The following is a 22,725-nucleotide window of genomic DNA, read 5'->3' on the forward strand; positions in this document are numbered from 1 at the left end:
GAGACTAGATGGCTTTTAGAGCTCCAGGACTTTTAATTTTCACCTTGAGCACAGGCCACCGAAGCTACATGGGAATGCAGATGCCCTGTCCCAACTACCCTGTTTAGCGAGTGAAGGTGCGAAAACCCACAGCTTTTGGCAGAGAGGGGATATGTGACAAAGTCACTAGTAAAGTTCTGGAGGGGAGATATGTTTCACTGCGCTTAATGGTGTCACAGATATGAAGCCTACAGATTTTCCTCCAGCATACTAAGTGCTGTGAAGGGCTAACAGCTAATTTACATAATGGGCTGGGTTTTTTGTGGACAACCATAGAGTGCCCGTCGCAGTGCGTCGGGCCGACGTACCGACGCATGCTGTGAAAGAAATGCCCGACGTGGGCAGCGGAAGCAGTCTTAAGATGCTTCCGCTGCCCCATTGCATGGCCGGGGAGGAGGGGGCGGAGTTTTGGCCGCGCATGCGCGGTCGAAAATGGGGACTCCATGCACAAAAAAAGTTACATGTAACTTTTTTTGTGGCGGCGGTCCACCAAAACACGACGCAACCGTCGCATGACAGTTGCGACGTGTGGCACTGCGTCGCAATGCGTCGCTAATAAAAGTCTATGGAGAAAAAACGCATCCTGCGGGCAACTTTGCAGGATGCGTTTTTTCTCCACAACGACGCATTGCGACGTGCAGTGCCCGACGCTAGTGTGAAAGTAGCCTAAGTTGTGAAATTTCTCCTCCTTTGGATTCCTGGGGCTGTTACAAAAGGAGGGCAGGATAATTTATTGAGCTCTTTTGAAATTTTAGGGCTACTTTAATAATAATAAAATAATCTTTATTTTTATATAGCGCTAACATATTCCGCAGCGCTTTACAGTTTGCACACATTATCGTCGCTGTCCCTGTTGGGGCTCACAATCTAAATTCCCTATCAGTTTGGAATGTGGGAGGAAACCCACGCAAACACGGAGAGAACATACAAACTCTTTGCAGATGTTGTCCTTAGTGGGGCTTGAACCCAGGACTCCAGCGCTGCAAGGCTGCTGTGCTATCCACTGCGCCACCGTGCTGCCCGTTCTTTAGGAAGGTATGCCGGATCAGGTCTCAGTATAACCCTATCCTCGTGTATCTGTGTATAAGGAGGGATTATAGAAATGGCCTGTATATTACTCACCCTGTGGGCTGATGTCAGTGCTATCAATATGATAGCCTTAACTTTAAGATACTTAGCTGACAAGTCCTATAAGGGTTTGACTGGATCATTGGTCAATGATCAATTGGTCATTGGTCAATGCTTCTAGTATTAGGTTTAGAACACATGGGGGAATCCTTGGGATTGGGACTGGCTTGGACCTATCACAAGATTTTATAAATCTTGATACCCACTTATTGGCCACGAGATTACAATTGTACAAGGCAACCAAAGCTGACACCTGAACCTTGTGGGTACTAGTAGCTAATCCTAGTTAATCCTAGCTCGAAACCCCTTCTGGAGTAACTCTAGGATGGGACCAACTGGAGATCTTTGCCCCAAAGCTTCTCCTGAAAATAGAGCTTTTCTCCATGTTCTGCGGTAAGTCTTTGTTGTTTTAGGCTTCCTACTTTTTAGTAAAGTGGAGACTAACCCTGGCAAAAAAAAACCATTCAGACTCAGAAATGCCCTTTCAAATTCCATGCTGCTAGATGGAAGCCCTTCACCTGAGTGTGAAATATTGGACCCCAAGTCAGAAGGTCCAGGATCTCCAGCAGGATCCATGGATCTGACACTGAATTTGCCTTCAATAGGGAAAACCATGGTCTTTTGGCCAAAAAGGGACTATCAGAATCACTCTTCTCTGATCTTTCTCATGACTGCTGGGATCAAAGGCATAAGCAATCCTGATGTACTAGGAGATCTGAAGGACATCTACCACATACGGGTTTTTCCCTTGGGTTTAGGGAACAGAACTTTCTTACTTTTCTGTTCTGTTTGTCAGCAAACAAGTCTATTTCCAGCCATCACCACGAGTGAACTATTCGCTGGAACACCTGGGAGTTTAGGGCCAATTCTCCTTGTTTCAGCTTGTTGCGGCTTAGTAAGTCTGCATTTGTATTCTCTACCCCTTGTATGTGCATCGCTGTTAGGGACAAAAAATGTTGCTCTGCCAGTTGGAAGAGACTGTTGCTTTCATGAGGGAGCGGGATCTTGTTCCCCCTTTGTGGTTTATATATGCCACCATAGCCCGTTTGACCGACATGACTCGGACATGGCGACCAAGGAGGAAGGGAAGGAAGCCCTCTAGAGCTCTTAACACATCCCATAATTCTTTCAAGTTTGATTTTATGTTTGAGCCTTCCCTAAGAGTGACCAAGTCCCCTGAATTGTGTACCCCCCAACCTGAGTTGCTGTCATTGGTTGTTAGTATGTAGTTTATGTACATTATTGGACACCTTATGTTAGGTTTGCCCTGTCTGACCACCACGAGAGGGTGTTTCTGGCTTCCAAAGAAAGTTCCACGTTCCCAACTAAATGCCTTTTATGCAATCTTTGAGAAGTGAGAACTTCCCATTGAAGCTACCTCATGTGGAGCTGGGCTCATCTGACCACTGGGATGCAAGATGTCAGGGTTCCTAACAGGGACATCACCTTTGTTAGGGTAATTTTTGGTGTTGAGGGGAGGTTTACTACTTTGCGCACTTTGTCCTCGGGTAAGAGACAAGCCTGAAGCTCTGAATTGAGAACAAGGCCCAGGAAAGTTTCTATTCTTACTGGTTTTAGTCTTGATTTGAAAGTATTCACCATCCAGCCTAGATCTTCTAAGACAACTCTCACGTCCTTCAACTGTGTTGCACAGTGGTCATCTGATCTCCCTACTATGAGGAAGTCATCTAGGTAAGGGCCGATAACTGTATTCTGGATGCTAAAAAAGGCTGTCATTTCAGCTATTAGCTTGAAGACCCTCAGAGCCACCAAAAGCCCAAATGGAAGTGCGCTGAATTGGTAACACTTGACCTCCCCCTGTATGTACAGGAATACTCTTAGGTATCTCTAATGGTCTGGATGAACTGGGATGTGGCAATAAGCATCCATTAAATCGATAAGTACCATGAAGTAGTTGTGATGAAGCCGTTTTATGGCCGTGCTCATGGATTCCATCTTGAAGGTGCAATTTTTTATTTTTTTTTTAGCCACCGATTGAGATACTCCAGATTGATGATGGTCCCGAATGAACCATCTGTTTTTTTTCTTTATCGTCCAGGATCTCGCACAGAACATGCTTCTCTACCAGGCCCAATATTTCTGTCTCTATGGCTAGCTGTTCTTCCATTGCAAAGGTTTGACACGGCAGATGGCAAAACTATTTTCAGGCCTCTCCTTACCAAATCCAGAACCCAAGTGATGGAGGAGATGTTATCCCAGGCCTAGATGAAGAGTGAAAGCCTTCCCCCTACTATTAGTCTGGCGTCATTGTGAGTTATCTGAATAACCACAACCAAAGTTATTATTAGGACAGTAAACAAGCGATTATGATGCAGCACAGGTGCCACAGCTGGCACCTGCCTGCAAAAGGTTTTTTTTTCTTCTGTACGTACAGATATTCATTATGCAAATTAGGGGGCAGGTCACTGGGGGATCAGTGACCTGTCAGCAGTCTGCATTATGAACACCTAATCAGAGCACCAGAGATTAAAAAAGAACCACAAGACGTATTTCATCAACCAAGGTATCATTTTAATCCGTATAACTGAGCCGATCTGACAGTGTTTATAGGTTACTTTGCACATTCCTAATGACAGGTTCCCTTTAAGACTTTGGAGTGGCCTAGTCAAAGTCCTGACCTTAATCTTGTTTGGTGATCTGAAACATTTAAGTGTGACAAACATGCAAAATAATAGGAAATCAGGAAGGGCACAAACACGTTTTCACAGAACTGTACCTGTTTGACAATACCGTGGCCTTATAGGGTAAATGTGTTAAAACTGTATTTTTTTCCTTTTTTAAGCTAAGCTTGGTCCATGTCACAGGCATTATCAAACAGCACCCAATATCTCAGCTTCCTGAAGCTCTTGTTGATTCTAACTGTGCAGGATTTGTTGTGTAGATTTGGGTCGTTGATCAGCATTGTCAGCATGTAAAACTTAATAAAATAAAAGTTACACACAAAAAAAAAGTGTCTACTGGTTGATGGAAATAGCCACTTGAAGTTTGTCAGGCTGAAGCAATTCACCATCTCGGATGCAGCGCCAGAGGAAAATACTCATTATCAAAGCAGATCCAATTTATCAATTTCTGCTGGAAATCCAAATCCGTGTAAATCTTCCATGTACAAAGTGATTTAATCTGCGTGATGGAGCAGGGGTCCTTCTTTATTGGGATGTCAGTCACTGTGTTCATTAGCCGGGGACAGGGACAAGGACATCTCTGGGGCAGGGAGCGTCGTACTCCCGCAGAGACTCCCGGGATCTGAGGATAATTAGTTTTACAAGTTTTGATGGATCGTTTCCCTGGATTATTCGAAGGAATTTTTAACTATTAACGGGATGTTTAGGCCGAATTCTGCTTAAAGAGGCAGAAAAGTAGTGTATCACGATCTGTCAGTAGATGTAACAAAATAAGGCCAACGTATCAAGGGAAGAAACATATGGGGGATTTTTCTTTTTTGCACTGTTTCTTTGTGGCTACATCTTTTCCCACTTCTCAAAACCTTTAAAGAGGTTATCTGGGACTATATATTTTTCCATGCGGCAGGCAGGTAAGCTGCTTACTACCTGCCTGACGCTGACTCAGAGCAGTTACTGACCGCTCTTTTGCTGGTGATTCTGCTACTTCACGGCAACAGAGCAGCTATTCTTCTTCTGCTCTGTTGAAGGAGTGTAACCGCCGATGTCTTACTGACTGACAGCTGGCTCTCTGCAGTTAAGCAGCGGGGAGCCGGTAGTCAATCAGCATAACATCAGCGGTCATGCCACGTTGACAGAGCAGTGCAGAAAAGCAGCTGCTCTGTTGATGTGACGTGAAGCATGAAACTTAGTTAACATAATTTTGATTAAAAAAAACGTATAAGCCATCCCACCACGTCACAGTGACCCTATTCGGTACAGTCCTAACCTTTAGTATTAAAACCTTAAAGAAGTTGTCCACTACTATAACCTTTTTTTTTTTTTCATAAATTTTGCTATTATGTGCCACTGAAAACATCTACTGTGTTTATTTTAGCAATATTACCTTTTATCATGCTGTAGCAGCCCACTTTAGTGCTGGATTCAGCTCTCATGGGGTTAATCGACAACTTCCTTTCTCCTGAGTCATTGTGCTCTAATACTACAAGTTCCATGATGCATTGCACTGCTACTAAGCCTGAACCTGGCACACCCACTCCAAAACACACCCAACCCCTCCCTCCTCTCCCTCCTCTAGCTTCAAACAGATTTGTGATGTCATTTCTGTCCAACCTCCTCTTTTACATTTGTCCAACCCACACTCCATTACACACAGATAGAGGGAAAGATAGATAGATAGATAGATAGATAGATAGATAGATAGATAGATAGATAGATAGATATGGGATAGATAGATACATACAGATATATGTCTATTTCCATAGATATGTCCATATCCATGTTTCTAAACCCCTTCACCCCTGCAGCTTTTTTGTTTTCGTTTATCGCTCCCCTTCTATCCAGAGCCATAATTTTTCCGTCAATATGGCCATGTGAGGGCTTATTTTTTGCGGGACAAGTTCTACTTTTGAACGACACCATTGGTTTTACCATGTCGTGTAGCAGAAAATGTGAAAAAAATTCAAAGTGCAATGAAATGGCAAAAATAGTGCAATCCCACGCTTGTTTTTTGCTTGGCTTTTTTGCTCGGTTCCCTAAATGCTAAGGCTGTGTGCACACATTGTGGATTTGATTGCAGATCCGCAGCGTTTTTTGCCGCACTGAGTTGCATCAAATCCGCAGTGTAGTGCACAACCAATGTAAGTCAATGTGAGCCGCAGACTTGTTGTGCACATGCTGCGGAAAAGGCCGCACCGAAACGCAGCTTTTTTTTCTCGCAGCATGTCACTTCTTTTGTGCGGAACTGCAGCGTTTCTGCACCTTTAGGCTATGTGCACACTCTGCGGCGTGCTCTGCAGGTTCTCCCGCAGCGGAATTGATAAATCTGCAGGGCAAAACCGCTGCGGTTATCCCTGCAGATTTATCGCGGTTTGTTCCGCTATTTCCGCTGCGGGTTTCCGCCTATACTATTGATGCTGCATATGCAGCAATATGCAGCATCAATAGTAATGTAAAAAATAATAAAAATTGGCTATACTCACCCTCTGACGTCGCGATCTCCTCGGCGCTGCACCCGGCGGTCCAGTTCCAAAGATGCTGTGCCGAGAAGGACCTTCGTGACGTCACGGTCATGTGACCCAGGCGTCATCACGGTCATGTGACCGCGACGTCACCACAGGTCCTGCTCGCACACCAACCCTGATACCGGACGGCCGCGTGCAGCGCTGAGAGGTGAGTATAGCATCATTTTTTATTTTAATTCTTTTTTTTTTACACTATTTATGCTTCCCAGGGCCTGTAGGAGAGTCTCCTCTCCTCCACCCCGGGTAGCAACCGCACATGATCTGCTTACTTCCCGCATCATGGGCATAGCCCCATGCGGGAAGTAAGCGGTTCAATGCATTCCTATGGGTGCAGAATCGCTGCGATTCTGCACAAAGAAGTGACATGCTGCGGGTTTTAAACCGCTGCGTTTCTGCGCGGTTTTTCCTGCAGCATGTGCACAGCGGTTTGCGGTTTCCATAGGGTTTATATGTTAATGTAAACGCAATGGAAACTGCTGCGGACCCGCAGCATCAAAATTGCCGCGGATCCGCGGTAAAAACCGCTATGTGTGAACATGGCCTTAGACTTTCATTGAGTCGGGCACATCCGCCGCAAAACCGCAGATGTAAAAAAGATCTGCAGTTTTGCTGCGGATGTGGGTCCGAGAAACGCAGCAGCTCGGGAGGATGGAAGTGTGTGGGCGGTGACGGTGTGCGTCTATGTGTGGGCGGGCGGGGTCTGCGGGCTGTTCGGATGTGTGCTGCGCTGTGCGGGACTGTTCAGGTGTGTGCGATGTCTGTGGGCTCTTCGGATGTGTGCGGGGCTGTGGGGGGGGTCTTTTGGGGTGTGTGTGCAGGCATCATCCGATGGAACTACAAGTACGCAGCATACAATCTGCAGCTCATTCGGATGTAATCCGGACAGTGGACACACACCCTACGCTATCCATACATCTATCAATAGATATCTATCCAGACACATCTACAGATAGATATATGAATAGATAGATGTATGCATCTATAGATCTATCTATATGTAGATCTGTCTATCCATTTCATCTATCATCTATCTGTCTATCTGTGTGTTTAAAGGAGTGTGGGTTGGACAAATGTAAAAGAGGAGGTTGGACAATAATGATCAAAAAATGCATCAAAACCGTGCAAAAAACTGCATAAAAAATGCATCAAAACTGAAAAAAATCGCATCAAAACCGCACCATAATTGCATCAACACTGCACCAAAAACTGCATCAAAACTGCGCAAAAACCGCACCAAAATCGCACCAAAAACTCCATCAAAACCACACCAAAACCACACTAAGAACTGCATCAAAACCGCACCAAGAACTGCATCAAAACCGCACCAAAAACTGCATCAATACCGCACCAAAACTGCAAACTGCACCAAAACTGCAAAACTGCACCAGGTTTTGGTGCAGTTTTGATGCAGTTTTTGGTGCAGTTTTGATGCTTTTTTTGGTGCGGTTTATGCGCGGTTTTAATGCCGTTTTTGGAAATAAGTAAATAAACGGAAAATGTGCATGATTTGAATGGAAACATGCATGAAAAAACGGATTCCAAGGCCGGATTCATCATTTCACAGCTCAGTTTCATAGTTTTTTTGCCGCAAAAAAACGCATGCGTTTATTTGCGGCAAAAAAATGCATTGCTGTCTATGTAAACGCATGCGTTTTTAAGCACATGCGTTTGCGTTAAAAACGCATGCGTTTTTATAGAAAAAAGAAAAAAACACTGAAACACCACCCACCACCATCAGGGTGATAAAGGGATCCAAACCCTAACCCTACCCCTAACCTCACCCCTAACCGTTTAATGAACATTTTCTGACATAGTGCCACGATATTTCAGTGCCACGTATTTCAGTGCCACGTATATAAGTGCCACGTATGTAAGTGCCACGTGCCACGTATATAAGTGCCACGTATGTAAGTGCCATGTATGTAAGTGCCACGTGCCATGTATATAAGTGCCACGTATGTAAGTGCCACGTGCCACGTATATAAGTGCCACGTATGTAAGTGCCACGTGCCACGTATTTCAGTGCCACGTATATAAGTGCCACGTATAAGTGCCACGTATGTAAGTGCCACGTATATAAGTGCCACGTATGTAAGTGCCACGTATGTAAGTGCCACGTATGTAAGTGCCACGTATTTAAGTGCCACGTATGTAAGTGCCACGTATTTAAGTGCCACGTATTTAAGTGCCACGTGACACGTATTTCAGTGCCACGGATTTAAGTGCCACCTATGTAAGTGCCACGTATTTCAGTGCCACGGATTTAAGTGCCACCTATGTAAGTGCCACGTATTTCAGTGCCACGGATTTAAGTACCACGTGACACGTATTTCAGTGCCACGGATTTAAGTGCCACCTATGTAAGTGCCACGTATTTCAGTGCCACGGATTTAAGTGCCACGGATTTAAGTGCCACCTATGTAAGTGCCACGTATTTCAGTGCCACGGATTTAAGTCCACGTGCCACGTATTTCAGTGTCACGTATTAAAGTGCCACGTATTTCTGTCACGTTTACGGTTAGGGTTGATGTCACCGCTCTATAGGACCCTCAGTGACACACTGACAGGAGGCAATGGCTCCTGCAGTGTATCACTGAGGTTACTAAAGTTCACTGGTCTCACTTTATGGCAAAACGCTGCGTGGGAACTTTCTCATACAGCATGCCATAAAGTGAGACTAGGGACTATTTTCTCACAGGGGCGTAGGAATACATTGTGGGGAATACATTGTGGAAGGATACCTTCCTCCCCTCATTGTCTTCCTGGAGCCCCTGGTGAGTGGTTGCATCAGCAGATGCTCCAGCTCTCCACGGGAGATCGTCGAGGGACACTCGTTTTAATTGGATTTCTGCGGATCAGGGAGTATAGTGTTTGTTTATTATTTTAATATTTTTTACAGATGACAATGGCTTCGGGGATCAAAGTGACAAGTGATGGTGAGTATGTAATCTATGTTTAATGTACTGTATGTCTATATGTATGTATGTATGTATGTAATGTATGTATGTATGTACTGTATGTCTGTATGTATGTACTGTATGCGCATGTCGTCGCATGCCGCATGTCGTCGCATGGCGCATGTAGTTGCATGGCGCATGTCGTCACATGGTGCATGTCGTCGCATGCTGCATGTCACATGTTGTTGCATGGCGCATGTCATCGCATGCTGCATGTCGCATGTTGTCTCATGGCGCATGTCATCGCATGGCGCATGTCGTCCCATGTCGTCCCATGGCGCATGTCATTGCATGGTACATGTCGCATGCCGTCGCATGGCGCATGTTGCCGCATGGTGAGTGTCGTTGCATGGTGCATGTCGCCGCATGGTGCATGTAGTTGCATGGCGCATGTCGTCGCATGCTGCATGTTGTCGCATGGCGCATGTCGTCCCATGTCGTCGCATGTCATTGCATGGTACATGTCGCATGCCGTCGCATGGCGCATGTTGTTGCATGGAGCATGTCACCGCATGGTGCATGTTGTCGCATGGCGTCGCATGGTGAGTGTCGTCGCATGTCGTGTGTTGTATGTATGTATTGTATATGTGTATTTTTTTTATTTTTTTTTACATTCAACACATTAGCCGGATGATGGGACTACTACTGTCCCATCATTGGCTAATGTGTCACTCACTGCCACTGTAGCAGGCAGAGCCCGATGGGACTTGTTGTCCCATCGGACGATGCCTGCACACAGAGACAGACACACACACACACACACCACCCCCCAGCACATACCGGTCCGCACAGCGCCGGGGACCGGGACCGCAAAGCGCCGGCGACCGCACATCGCCGGGGACCGGGACCGCACAGCACAGGCGCCCGGGACCGCACAGCGCCGGGGACCGGGACCGCACAGCACCGGCGCCCGGGACCGCACAGCACCGGCGCCCGGGACCGCACATCGCCGGGGACCGGGACCGCACAGCACCGGCGCCCGCCCGCACATCCCTGCCTAGCCCCGCCCGCCCCCAGCACGGCCCCGCAGGCAGCCTCAGCCCCGCCCACAGCCCAGTCACTCTTTGAGTGACTGCTGTCTGTGGAGCCTGGGGACACGCCTGCTACTGACGTCACGTCAATTTCCAGAGTCTGGAAATTGACGTGACGTCGGCGGAAATGAGCGGCGGCTGAAGCCTGGGGGTCACGTGACCCGGACTCAGGCACCAGCATAGCGCCGCTCACAGGCGAAAACGGCTAAAGAAGGTATTTACACAAATCATCAGGGGCCCCGGGGGGATACATAGGGGGGTTAATTGAAAGTAGTGGACAACCCCTTTAAGAAAAAGATCACACAAAGTGTTTTATGGTGGATCCTTTCAAAAATCCTCCTCAAAAAAGATTTTTTTTTTCTTAAAGTTTTTGAAAAAAGACTGATTATAAAAAAAAAAAACGGCATGTCACTTACTTGAAGGATGTCTCTCTAACTTGGCACTGTTCAATCAAAAAGCTGCAAAAAATGTTTAGCAAAAAAGTCTTCTAAAATTCTTAAGGAAAATGAAACACTTCTCAAAAACCTCCCCAAATATGAAGCATTTTCTGAAGAGTTATCTGCCTAAAAAATTAATCTTTTGGAGCGTCTTAAACTCCCCCCCCCCCCCCTTTCAGTTTGCTCATAGCCTTTAAAGGGTGCAACATCCAGTAATAATAGGGCAGGACTTAATTTTTTTCTGGGACTTATGGTGGAATCCGGATATGACAAGTTACTCAAATAGGAGCTAGTTCAACCATGAAGCATCCCCAGCACAGTCAGAGACAGATGAGTTCTCCCTGTGTGTCGCTGCTGCTGAAGAGGACAAGATGGTGACCCATGAGGCTGAGCTTGGAGGGTTTCTGGGGGGAATTTTGGGACTGCTCAAATGGAAAATCTTATGTTAAAAGGGGCAATGGCAATATTACTATGATAAATGGGGTTGCTCAAGAGCCAGGGGCCGACACCAGGGTTCCATATTTCACAGTAAATGAGGATCTGCTACACTGGGTCACTAAACTGAGACGGGAAGTATTAGAGCAGCAGTTAGTACTGGGAAGCTATAGGCGTAGGGTACTATTCTCATTTTGGATGGGCATCTAGGTGTAGACAAAACCCATGAGCGGATATTTCAAAGTTTCTACTGGCCCGGGTGCAATAAAGAGATTGTTACCTACTGCCAGTCCTGCCCTATTTGTCAGCTAACTGCTCCCGTCTCCCTCTTCCGCAGTCCCCTAGTGCTGTTATCCATTATAGAGGTCCCACTTAACCAGACTGCCATGGACCTTGTCGGGCCCCTAGTTAAGACTGCCAGAGGGCACCAATATATCCTGGTGGTCATGGACTATGCAACACGGTACCCTGAGGTGGTACCATTAAACTCCTATGCCATGAGCATAGCCCGAGAGCTGATTAATATTTTCTCCAGGACGGGTCTGCCAAAAGAAATTCTGAAGGACCATGCAATACGTTTATGTCCAAGGTAATGAGAGAGTTATGTAAAGCTCTCCAGATTACACAACTCAGGACATCTGTATACCATCCACAGCTGGACGGCCTGGTGGAGAGGTTCAATAAGACCTTACAATCCATGCTTAAGGTGGTCGTGAAAAAGGATGGCTGAGACAGGGATTGCCTACTCAGTCATCGAGGAGTCAAAGAGTGGTTGGTTCAGCCCCATTGTCCTTGTGCCGACGCCTGAGGAGAGAGGCATTTCTGCAATGACTACAGGAAACTAAATGAGGTGTCTGAATTCGACGTGTATCCGATGCCCCGTGTCGATTAAGTCATAGAGAGGCTACGGTCAGTAAGATACATCACCACATTGGACCTAACGAAAGGTTACTGGCAAATCCTTGTATCTCAACGTGCCAAGGAAATTACAGCCTGTTCTACACCTGACGGTTGCTTCCAGTATATCAGAATGCCGTTCATGTTGCAAGGAGTCCCAGCTACCTCCAGAGGGCCAAGGACCGGATCCTAGCCCATCACAAAAAGTATGCTGCAGCTAACCGTGACGATATTATCATATTCTTCCCAAATTGGGGAAATCACCTGCAGAAAGCCCAGGCCATGCTGGATGTGCTGGGGAAGGCTGGGTTTACCATAAACCCAAAGAAGTGTGCCATGGGAAAAGAGGAGGCAAAATACTTGGGCTACATCGTCGGAAGAGGTGAAATAAAGCCACAAGTGAATAAGATGGAAGCAAACCAAAATTGGTAGCAACCGGTCTCCAAGAAACAGGTTCAGTCATTTCTAGGAATGGTGGTATACTACACAGGTCAACAAAAAAAAAAAATTTTCTGGTGTCCAAAATATTTTAATGAATTTGGGGTATTTTTGGGGTGCTGATTCTGAATATGCTATCAGTTTTGCCAGATTGGCTCAAGTTTTTGACATTTTTGGTATCTTATTTATAGCACTTGTTGGTAAATGCGACGCATCATCTCATTAATTTCTTTGGATTAGTACTTGAACTGAGCAGTTCTCAATATAGTTTTGTGTTAATTAGTGTTCTAAAAGTTTGTTCATAGCTTGATTTTTGCACTAACTTTATGTTGTTGTCTGTTTTCCAGTGAAAAGCATGAACTCATCAAGAAGAAGTTGTCTTAACGATCCAGACTCATTCTGTTACATTTGTGGTGAATACACACTGCCAAAACATAGAAGAAACATAACAGACTTCGTAAAAAAAAGTGTATTTTGCCTATTTTGGGGTTATGCTTGGGGACCAAGACAAGTTTTGGGCACCACACATAGTGTGCAAAGCATGTATCGAATTATTACGAAAATGGAGCAAAGGACAAAGAAAAAGCTTCAAATTTGGTGTTCCAATGGTGTGGAGAGAGCCAAAAAATCATCATGATGACTGTTATTTCTGTGCAGTGCAAGTGCAAGGATTCAATAAGCATAAGAAACGAAAATGGGAGTAACATGGAATCTGCAAGAAGGCCTGTCCCTCATTGTGAAGATGTGCCTGTACCTGTGTTTACCATAAATAACAGTCATCATGATGATTTTTTGGCTCTCTCCACACCATTGGAACACCAAATTTGAAGCTTTTTCTTTGTCCTTTGCGCCATTTTCGTAATAATTCGATACATGCTTTGCACACTATGTGTGGTGCCCAAAACTTGTCTTGGTCCCCAAGCATAACCCCAAAATAGGCAAAATACACTTTTTTTACGAAGTCTGTTATGTTTCTTCTATGTTTTGGCAGTGTGTATTCACCACAAATGTAACAGAATGAGTCTGGATCGTTAAGACAACTTCTTCTTGATGAGTTCATGCTTTTCACTGGAAAACAGACAACAACATAAAGTTAGTGCAAAAATCAAGCTATGAACAAACTTTTAGAACACTAATTAACACAAAACTATATTGAGAACTGCTCAGTTCAAGTACTAATCCAAAGAAATTAATGAGATGATGCGTCGCATTTACCAACAAGTGCTATAAATAAGATACCAAAAATCTCAAAAACTTGAGCCAATCTGGCAAAACTGATGACATATTCAGAATCAGCACCCCAAAAATACCCTAAATTCGATGAAATATCTTTGGCACCAAAAATGCTGTTGACCAGTGCTATCGGCGGTTTATCCCGAATTTCGCCATGATAGTCGCACCGCTGACCGACCTTTTGAAGGGCACAAAGACGTCGATGGCCATGGCGAAGATATGTTACAAAGTCACTGGTAAAGTACTGGAGGAGAGAAATGCATCACTGAGGTTATTAGCTTCAGTGATATGAACCTAGGAAAATGCCCTAGTACACTAAGTGCTGAGAGGGATTAATCTGCCATCTTTTGGGCTACGTTGATTGAACAGCTGTAGAGAGTGTGGGAGTCTGTTTAACATATCTCCACCCCAGGGTGGAGTCCAGAAGATAAACACACAGCCTTCTGGCTCATTAGTTGTTGGGTGTTTCTGGAGATGTGAACTCCAAAGCTGTGGAGATAAAGATTAAGGAAAATAGGACCTTTTCTTTCTATGTTTGTTTCCTGAGTGGGCAGACCCCCACAGTAACATGGACTGTTATTTGTTTGCTTTTATTTTCCATTAAGGCCCCGTCTCACATAGCGAGATCGCTAGCGAGATCGCTGCTGAGTCACAAGTTTTGTGACGCAACAGCGACCTCAGTAGCGATCTCGCTATGTGTGACACGTACCAGCGATCAGGCCCCTGCTGCGAGATCGCTGGTCGTGTCAGAATGGCCTGGACCTTTTTTTGGTCGTTGAGGTCCCGCTGACATCGCTGAATCGGTGTGTGTGACACCGATCCAGCGATGTCTTCACTGGTAACCAGGGTAAACATCGGGTTACTAAGCGCAGGGCCGCGCTTAGTAACCCGATGTTTACCCTGGTTACCAGCGTAAATGTAAAAAAAAACAAACAGTACATACTCACCATCTGTTGCCCGTCAGGTCCCTTGGCGTCTGCTTCCTGCTCTGACTGCTGCCGTAAAGTGAGAGCACAGCAGTGACGTCACCGCTGCGCTCTGCTCTCACTGTACGGCCGGATCTCAGTCAGAGCGGGAAGCAGACGCCAAGGGACCTGACGGGCAACAGATGGTGAGTATGTACTGTTTGGTTTTTTTTACATTTACGCTGGTAACCAGGGTAAACATCGGGTTACTAAGCGCGGCCCTGCGCTTAGTAACCCGATGTTTACCCTGGTTACCCGGGTGCTGCAGGGGGACTTCGGCATCGTTGAAGACAGTTTCAACGATGCCGAAGTCGTTCCCCTGATCGTTGGTCGCTGGAGAGAGCTGTCTGTGTGACAGCTCTCCAGCGACCACACAGCGACCACACAGCGACGCTGCAGCGATCAGCATCGTTGTCTGTATCGCTGCAGCGTCGCTGTGTGAGACGGGGCCTTTAGGCCAGAAAGGCCATGTTTATGTTGCTAAGCTTGCCCTGGTTTACGCTGTACCTAAATAAACCAGTGGAAAATTTATAGCCAGGCATTTCTTTTCTACCATGGAATAATTTCTCACATGCCGACTGTTTCCTACTCCGGTAGAGAACAGGATGCTTCTCTCCGTGTATTGCATCTTACAGATGTGCCATTTCTGGGGCGGCTGGGAGCTGGTATTTGTAGCCGGGGGGCGGCCAATATCCATGGTCCCTCTCTAGGCTATGAATATCAGGCCGCAGCTGTCTGCACAGCCTTTCTGGCAATAAATTATAGGGGACCCCACGTCATTTTTTTGGGGGGTCATGCAATATCATCGGCCACGGCTGGAGACCGCAATCTGCCCCCGCCACCGATCTCCTCCCCTCCGTGCTGTTCTCTGCTGTCCTCCGCTCCCCTCTGTCCTCCCGTCCGCTCCCCCCGCAGTCCGATCTCACCCCCTGTGGTCCAATCCCACCCCTGCATACTTACCGAGCTCCGGTGTCCCTCCCAGTGTCTGTCCGTCTTCTCCACGGGGACCGCCATCTTCCAAAATGCCGGGCGGCAGATTCATTTCAGGTACATTTTGATCACTATGATAGGTTCTATCACAGTGATCAAAATAAAAAAAATAGTAAATAACCCCCCCTTTATTACCCCCATAGGTAGGGAACATTATAAAATAAAGAAAATATATTTACTTTTATTTTTCCACTAGGGTTAGGGTTAGAACTAGGGTTAGTGTTGCAATTAGGGTTAGGGTTGCAATTAGGGTTAGAATTAGGGTTAGGGTTGCAATTAGGGTTAGGGTTGCAATTAGGGTTAGGGTTGCAATTAGGGTTAGGATTGCAATTAGAGTTAGGGTTGCAATTAGGGCTGGAATTAGGGTTAGGGTTGCAATTAGGGTTAGGGTTAGAATTAGGCTATGTGCACACGGTGCGGATTTGGCTGCGGATCCGCAGCGGATTGGCCGCTGCGGATTCGTAGCAGGTTTCCATCACGTTTACAGTACCATTTAAACTTATGGAAAACCAAATCCGCTGTGCCCATGGTGCGGAAAATACCACGTGGAAACAATGCGTTGTATTTTCCGCTGCATGTCAATTCTTTGTGCAGATTCCGCACCATTTTACACCTGTTCCTCAATAGGAATCCGCAGGTGAAATCCGCACATAAAACATTGGAAATCCACGGTAAACATGCAGGTAAAACGCAGTGCATTTTACCTGCATATTTTTCAAAAACGGTGCGGACAAATCTTCACACGAATCCACAACCACAACGTGGGCACATAGCCTTAGGGTTAGGGTTGGAATTAGGGTTAGGGTTGGAAATAGGGTTAGGGTTGGAAAAAGGGTTAAGATTAGGGGTGCGTTAGGGTTAGGCTTGTGGTTAAGGTTATGGTTAGGGTTGGGATTAGGGGTGTATTGGGGTTAGGGTTGTGGTTAGTGTTGGGATTAGGGTTAGGGGTGTGTTGGGGTTAGGGGTGTGTTGGGGTTAGGGTTGTGATTAGGGTTATGGCTAGAGTTGGGATTAGGGGTGTGTTGGGGTTAATGTTGAAGTTAGAATTGAGGGGTTTCCACTGTTTAGGCACATCAGGGGTCTCTAAACGCGACATGGTGCCACCATTGATTCCAGCCAATCTTGCTTTCAAAAAGTCAAATGGTGCTCCCTCCCTTCCGAGCCCAGACATGTGCCCAAACAGTGGTTTACCCAAACATATGGGGCATAAGCGTACTCAGAAAAAATTGCAGAACAACTTTGGGGGTCTAATTTCTCCTGTTACCCTTGGGAAAATAAAAAAATGGGGGCTAAAAACTTATTTTTGTGGGGAAAAAAATGATTTTTCATTTTCACGGCTCTGCGTTATAAACTTCTGTGAAGCACTTGGGGGTTCAAAGTGCTCACCACACATCTAGATACGTTCCTTGGGGGGTCTAGTCTCCAAGATGGGGTCACTTGTGGGGGGGGGGGGTTTCTACTGATTAGGCACATCAGTCTGCATTCCAAAAGGTCACTACTTCCCTTCCGAGCCCTGACGTGTGCCCAAACAGTGGTTTACCCCCACATGTGGGGTATCAGCATACTCAGGACAAACTGGACAACTATTGAGGTCCAATTTCTCCTGTTACCCTTCTGAAAATAAAATATTGCTTGCTAAAAAATAATTTTTGAGGAAAGAAAAATGATTTTTTATTTTCACGGCTTTATTTCAAGGCGTTATAAACTTCTGTGAAGCACTTGAGGGTTCAAAGTGCTCATCGCACATCTAGATTAGTTCTTTGGGAGGTCTAGTTTCCAGAATGGGGTCACTTGTGGGGGAGCTCCAATGTTTAGGCACACAGGGGCTCTCCAAACGTGACATGGTGTCCGCTAACGATTGGAGCTAATTTTTCATTCAAAAGTCAAATGGCGCTCCTTCCCTTCCAAGCCTTGCCGTGTGCCCAAACAGTGGTTTACCCCCACATGTGCGGTATCGGTGTACTCAGGAGAAATTGCCCAACAAATATTAGGATCCATTTTATCCTGTTGCCCATGTGAAAATGAAAAAATTGAGGCTAAAAGAATTTTTGTGTGAAAAAAACGGATCAATTTGTGAAGCACCTGGGGGTTTAAAGTGCTCACTATGCATCTAGATAAGTTCCTTGGGGGGTCTAGTTTCCAAAATGGGGTAACTTGTGGGGGAGCTCCAATATCTAGGCACACAGGGGCTCTCCAAACGCGACATGGTGTCCGCTAAAGATTGGAGCCAATTTTTCATTCAAAAAGTCAAATGGAGCTCCTTCCCTTCCGAGCCCTGTCGTGCACCCAAACAGTGGTTCCCCCCCCACATATAGGGTATTGGCGTACTCAGGACAAATTGTACAATAACTTTCGGTGTCCAGTTTCTCCTTTTACCCTTGGGAAAATAAAATAATTGTTGCTAAAAGATCATTTTTGGGACTAAAAAGTTAAATGTTCATTTTTTCCTTCCATGTTGCTTCTGCTGCTGTGAAGAACCTGAATATAAACTTCTTGAATGTGATTTTGAGCACCTTGGGGCTGCAGTTTTTAGAATGGTGTCACTTTTGGGTATTTTCAGCCATATAGGCCCCTCAAACTGACTTCAAATGTGAAGTGGTCGCTAAAAAAAAATGGTTTTGTAAATTTTGTTGTAAAAATGAGAAATTGCTGGTCAAATTTTAACCCTTATAACTTCCTAGCAAAGAAAAATTTTGTTTCCAAAATTGTGCTGATGTAAAGTAGACATGTGGTTAATGTTATTTATTAACTATTTTGTGTCACATAACTCTCTGGTTTAACAGAATAAAAATAAAAAATTTGAAAATTGCGAAATTTTCAAAATTTTTGCCAAATTTCCATTTTTTTCACAAATAAACGCAAAAAATATCGACCTAAATTTACCACTAACATGAAGCCCAATACGTCACGAAAAAACAAATCTCAGAACCGCTAGGATCCGTTGAAGCGTTCCTGAGTTATTACCTCATAAGAGAAACACTGGTCAGAATTGCAAAAAATCGCCAAGGTTATTAAGGTTAAAATAGGCTGGGTCATGAAGGGGTTAATAGCCAGTAAAGGCTAAATATACAGCTGCAAGCTGATATTCATAGCCTGGGAAGCTCCATGGGTATTACACCCTTCCCGGGCTATAAACATCGGCCCCCCCAGTCGCTGGCTTTCCCTCTCTGGCGCAGAAAATTGCGGGAGCCCACGTTATTTTCCAATTTAAAAAAAATAATTTAAAACAGATATTGCATTTAAAGCTGGGATCACACTTGTGAGAAACCTCAATATCCAGCACTGCCGCTGGCACTCGGGACCGGAGCGTGCGGCTGCATGTATTTCTATGCAGCTGAAAGCTCTGGTCCCGAATGCCGGCGGCAGTACCAGGTATTGAGGTGCGAGACTCATGCAAGTTTCTCACGAGTGTGACTCCGGCCTAACTCAGATTTCGTGTGTGTGTGTCTTTATTTAAGGCCGGGATCACACATGCGAGAAACTCGGACGAGTCTCGCATCTTAATACCCGGCACTGCCGCCGTCACTCGGGAGCGGAGCGTGCGGCTGCATAGAAATACATGCAGCCGCACGCTCTGCTCCCGTGTGCGATGGCAGTGCCGGGTATTAAATTGAATGTGTCACCTCATTTTGGCCCTATAAACTGCGGCCACCGCCATCAGGGGCTTATCTACAGCATTCTGTAATGCTGTAGATAAGCCCCCCCCCCCCCCCCCCGATGAAAATTGAAAGATAAGAAAAACAAGTTAGATTATACTCATCCAGGGGCGGTCCGGTCCGATGGGCGTCGCAGGTCCGGGTCCTCCCATCTTCATATGATGTCGTCCTCTTCTTTGCTTCCTGTCGCGGCTCCTGCGCAGGCGTACTTTATCTGCCCTGTTGAGGGCAGAGCAAAGTACTGCAGTGAGCAGGCACCGGGAAAGGTCAGAGAGGCCCGGCGCCTGCGCACTGCAGTACTTTATGCTACCCTCAACAGGGCAAATCAGTACACCTGCGCAGGAGCCGCAACAGAAGGAGGATGACGACATTGTATAAAGATGGGAGGCGCCGGACCCGTACCATTGGACCCGAACCGAACCGGGACCGCCCCTGGGTGATGTTTTTTTTATCTTTCAGGTTACATCGGGGGGGGGGGGGGGGGGGGGCTTATCTACAGTATTACAGAATGCTGTAGATAAGCCCCTGATGGTGGTGGCCGCAGTTTATAGGGTCAAAATGAGGTGACAGATTCCCTTTAAGATGCAAGACTCGTCCGAGTTTCTCATATGTGTGATCCCGGCCTAATTCTTTATGTACCATTTTATTTTGTTTATTACTAAACATTGGGCTTGATATTATTATTATTATTTATTTATATAGCACCATTAATTCCATGGTGCTGTACATGAGAAGGGGTTACATAAAAATACGAATATCACTTACAGTAAACAAAACTAACAATAACAGACTGATACAGAGGGAAGAGGATCCTGCCCTTGCAGGCTTACATTCTACAGGATTATGGGGAAGGAGACAGTAGGTTGAGGGTTGCAGTAGCTCCGATGGTGTTGAGGTGCCCGTGTGGTCATTACAGGTTGTAAGCTTCTTTGAAGAGGTGGGTTTTCAGGTTTCTTTTGAAGGATCCAAATGTGGTGGATAACCGGATGTGTTGGGTCATAGAATTCCAGAGGATGGGGGATATTCGGGAGAAGTCTTGGAGGCGATTGAGTGAGGAGCGAATAAGCGTGGAGGAGAGAAGGAGGTTTTGGGAGGACTGGAGATTACGTGAGGGAAGATATTGAGAGATTAGTTTGGAAATATACGGAGGAGAAAGGTTATGGATGGCTTTGTAGGTCAGTGTTAGTAGTTTAAACTAGATACGCTGGGAAATTGGGAGCTAGTGAAGATATTTGCAAAGAGGGGAAGCAGTAGTGTAGCGAGTAGAGAGATTAATTAGTCGGGCAGCAGAGTTAAAGACGGACTGGAGGGGTGCGAGAGTGTTAAAAGGTAGGCCACAGAGGAGGATGTTGCAGTAGTCGAGGCGGGAGATGATTAGGGGATGCACAAGCATTTTGGTAGAGTGAAGGTTGAGAAAAACTTATTCTGGAAATATTTTTGAGCTGGAGGTGGCGAGAGCTTGAATGTGCGGTTTGAAGGACAGGGCAGAATCCAGGGTTACTCCGAGGCAGCGGATTTTGGGGACAGGGGAAAGTGTGATTTCATTTATTTTGATAGACAGATCAGGTAAGGAAGATATGCGAGATGGAGGAAAGATAATTAGTTCAGATTTGTCCACATTGAGCTTGAGGAAGCGAGAGGAGAAGAAGGAGGATATGGCTGATAGACACTCTGGGATTCTGGAGAGCAGAGAGGTGACATCTGGGCCAGAGAGCCATAGGACCTTATGAGTTGTCCCAGGCCGAGTGTATAGATTAGAAGAGTAAGGGCCCAAGGACAGAGCCTTGAGGGACACCAACAGAGAGGGGGCGAGATGAAGAGGTAGTATTGGAGTAGGAAACGCTAAATGTGCGGTTGGTAAGGTATGAGGAGATCCAAGATAGTGTGAGTTCTTTGACCCCAAATCGATATTATCTATCGATGGTATTATCTATAGATATATCTATTATCTACCTATTAGCTATCGTATCTATCGATATATCTATCTATTATCTATCGATATATCTATCAATATAGATATATCGATAGATAGATATATCTATAGATAATAGATATCGACAGATATATACATAGATAGAGATATCAATAGATACGATAGATAGATATATCTATACCTATATCTATCTATCATCTATCTATAGATGTATTTATCTATCTATCTGTGTGTGTAAATATTATTCTTCAATGGAGTATGGACAAGGAGATTACGTCACAATTCTTTTTTTTTTTGTATATCGTTATTTAGCTTACAAAAACATACATAATTACGCATGAAAAAAACGCATGAAAAACGGATCAAAAACGCAGGTGACCTGCCAGTGACCTCAGATGCAGATTTGGTGCAGATTTTACCTGCGTCAAATCCTGAACAAATACTGAGCCAATCCCAGGGCTGTGGAGTCGGTAAGCCACAGTTGTGACTCCGACTCCTGGATTTTATCAGGTTCCGACTCCGACTCCTTCATAAATGGCCAATTCGTAACAATAAATTTACTGTTGTAAAATATTAACATCGTGCTTATTCAGTTTCTCACCATCATATAAGTAATCAGACCACTTAGAGCAAAAACTATATTTATTAGAATACAATTAGAATATAGCAAATAACGTTTATAAACTTTTCTAAACTCTTGTTAGTAAATATGCAATAAACACTGTTATGCAGTTAATAAGAAGAAATCTATAAATTTGTCCTCAGAAAAAGTATTGCCTCTGTCAGATCCTCCTTCATGGATGCCCTCAAATCTGATCTAATTATTTTGAGAGCAGAGAACAACCTCTCTACACTAACTTGGGTTGGTGGCAAAGCAGTAACCACTCGGGCAACATCTCTGACAATGTCAGGATACAGAGGAATCGCTTGTTGCACTGTTATTTTTGATGAACGGTCAAATTTCTCAATTTCTTTTAGTGCACATGAAAAATTCTGCTGAAATGTACTGGCTGTGTTCTTTGATGGGGATGACTCTTCTTCTATGCGGGAATGCTTTGCACGGTCCTTGTGATCCAAATATTTTTCGAAATTAAATTCTTCATCAGTTGATGAGGGTGAAGATGTGGCAGGACGACCAAATTCTTCTTGTTCCTCCTGACTGTCCTGCAACCCTTTCATCCTTACTGCTATTTCAAACAAAGCTTCTTTTCCTTTAGTTAGCTGTTGATCATCTAGAAGAATCCGATGCATTGGGTCTGCATAAACAGCTGCCAAAAGAATGTTATTTTCTAATAGTAGCTCCTCTCTCCGTTTCATTGATGTAGCAATGCCACTTGCAATTAACCCTCCTCTTTGGGACAGGCGAAACATCAGGTTCTTCCACTCCTTTAAGAAAATACCTGGAGTTAAGTCCTCTGCTTG

Source organism: Ranitomeya variabilis, chromosome 2, assembly GCF_051348905.1.
Source record: "Ranitomeya variabilis isolate aRanVar5 chromosome 2, aRanVar5.hap1, whole genome shotgun sequence".
Classification (NCBI taxonomy): Eukaryota; Metazoa; Chordata; class Amphibia; order Anura; family Dendrobatidae; genus Ranitomeya; species Ranitomeya variabilis.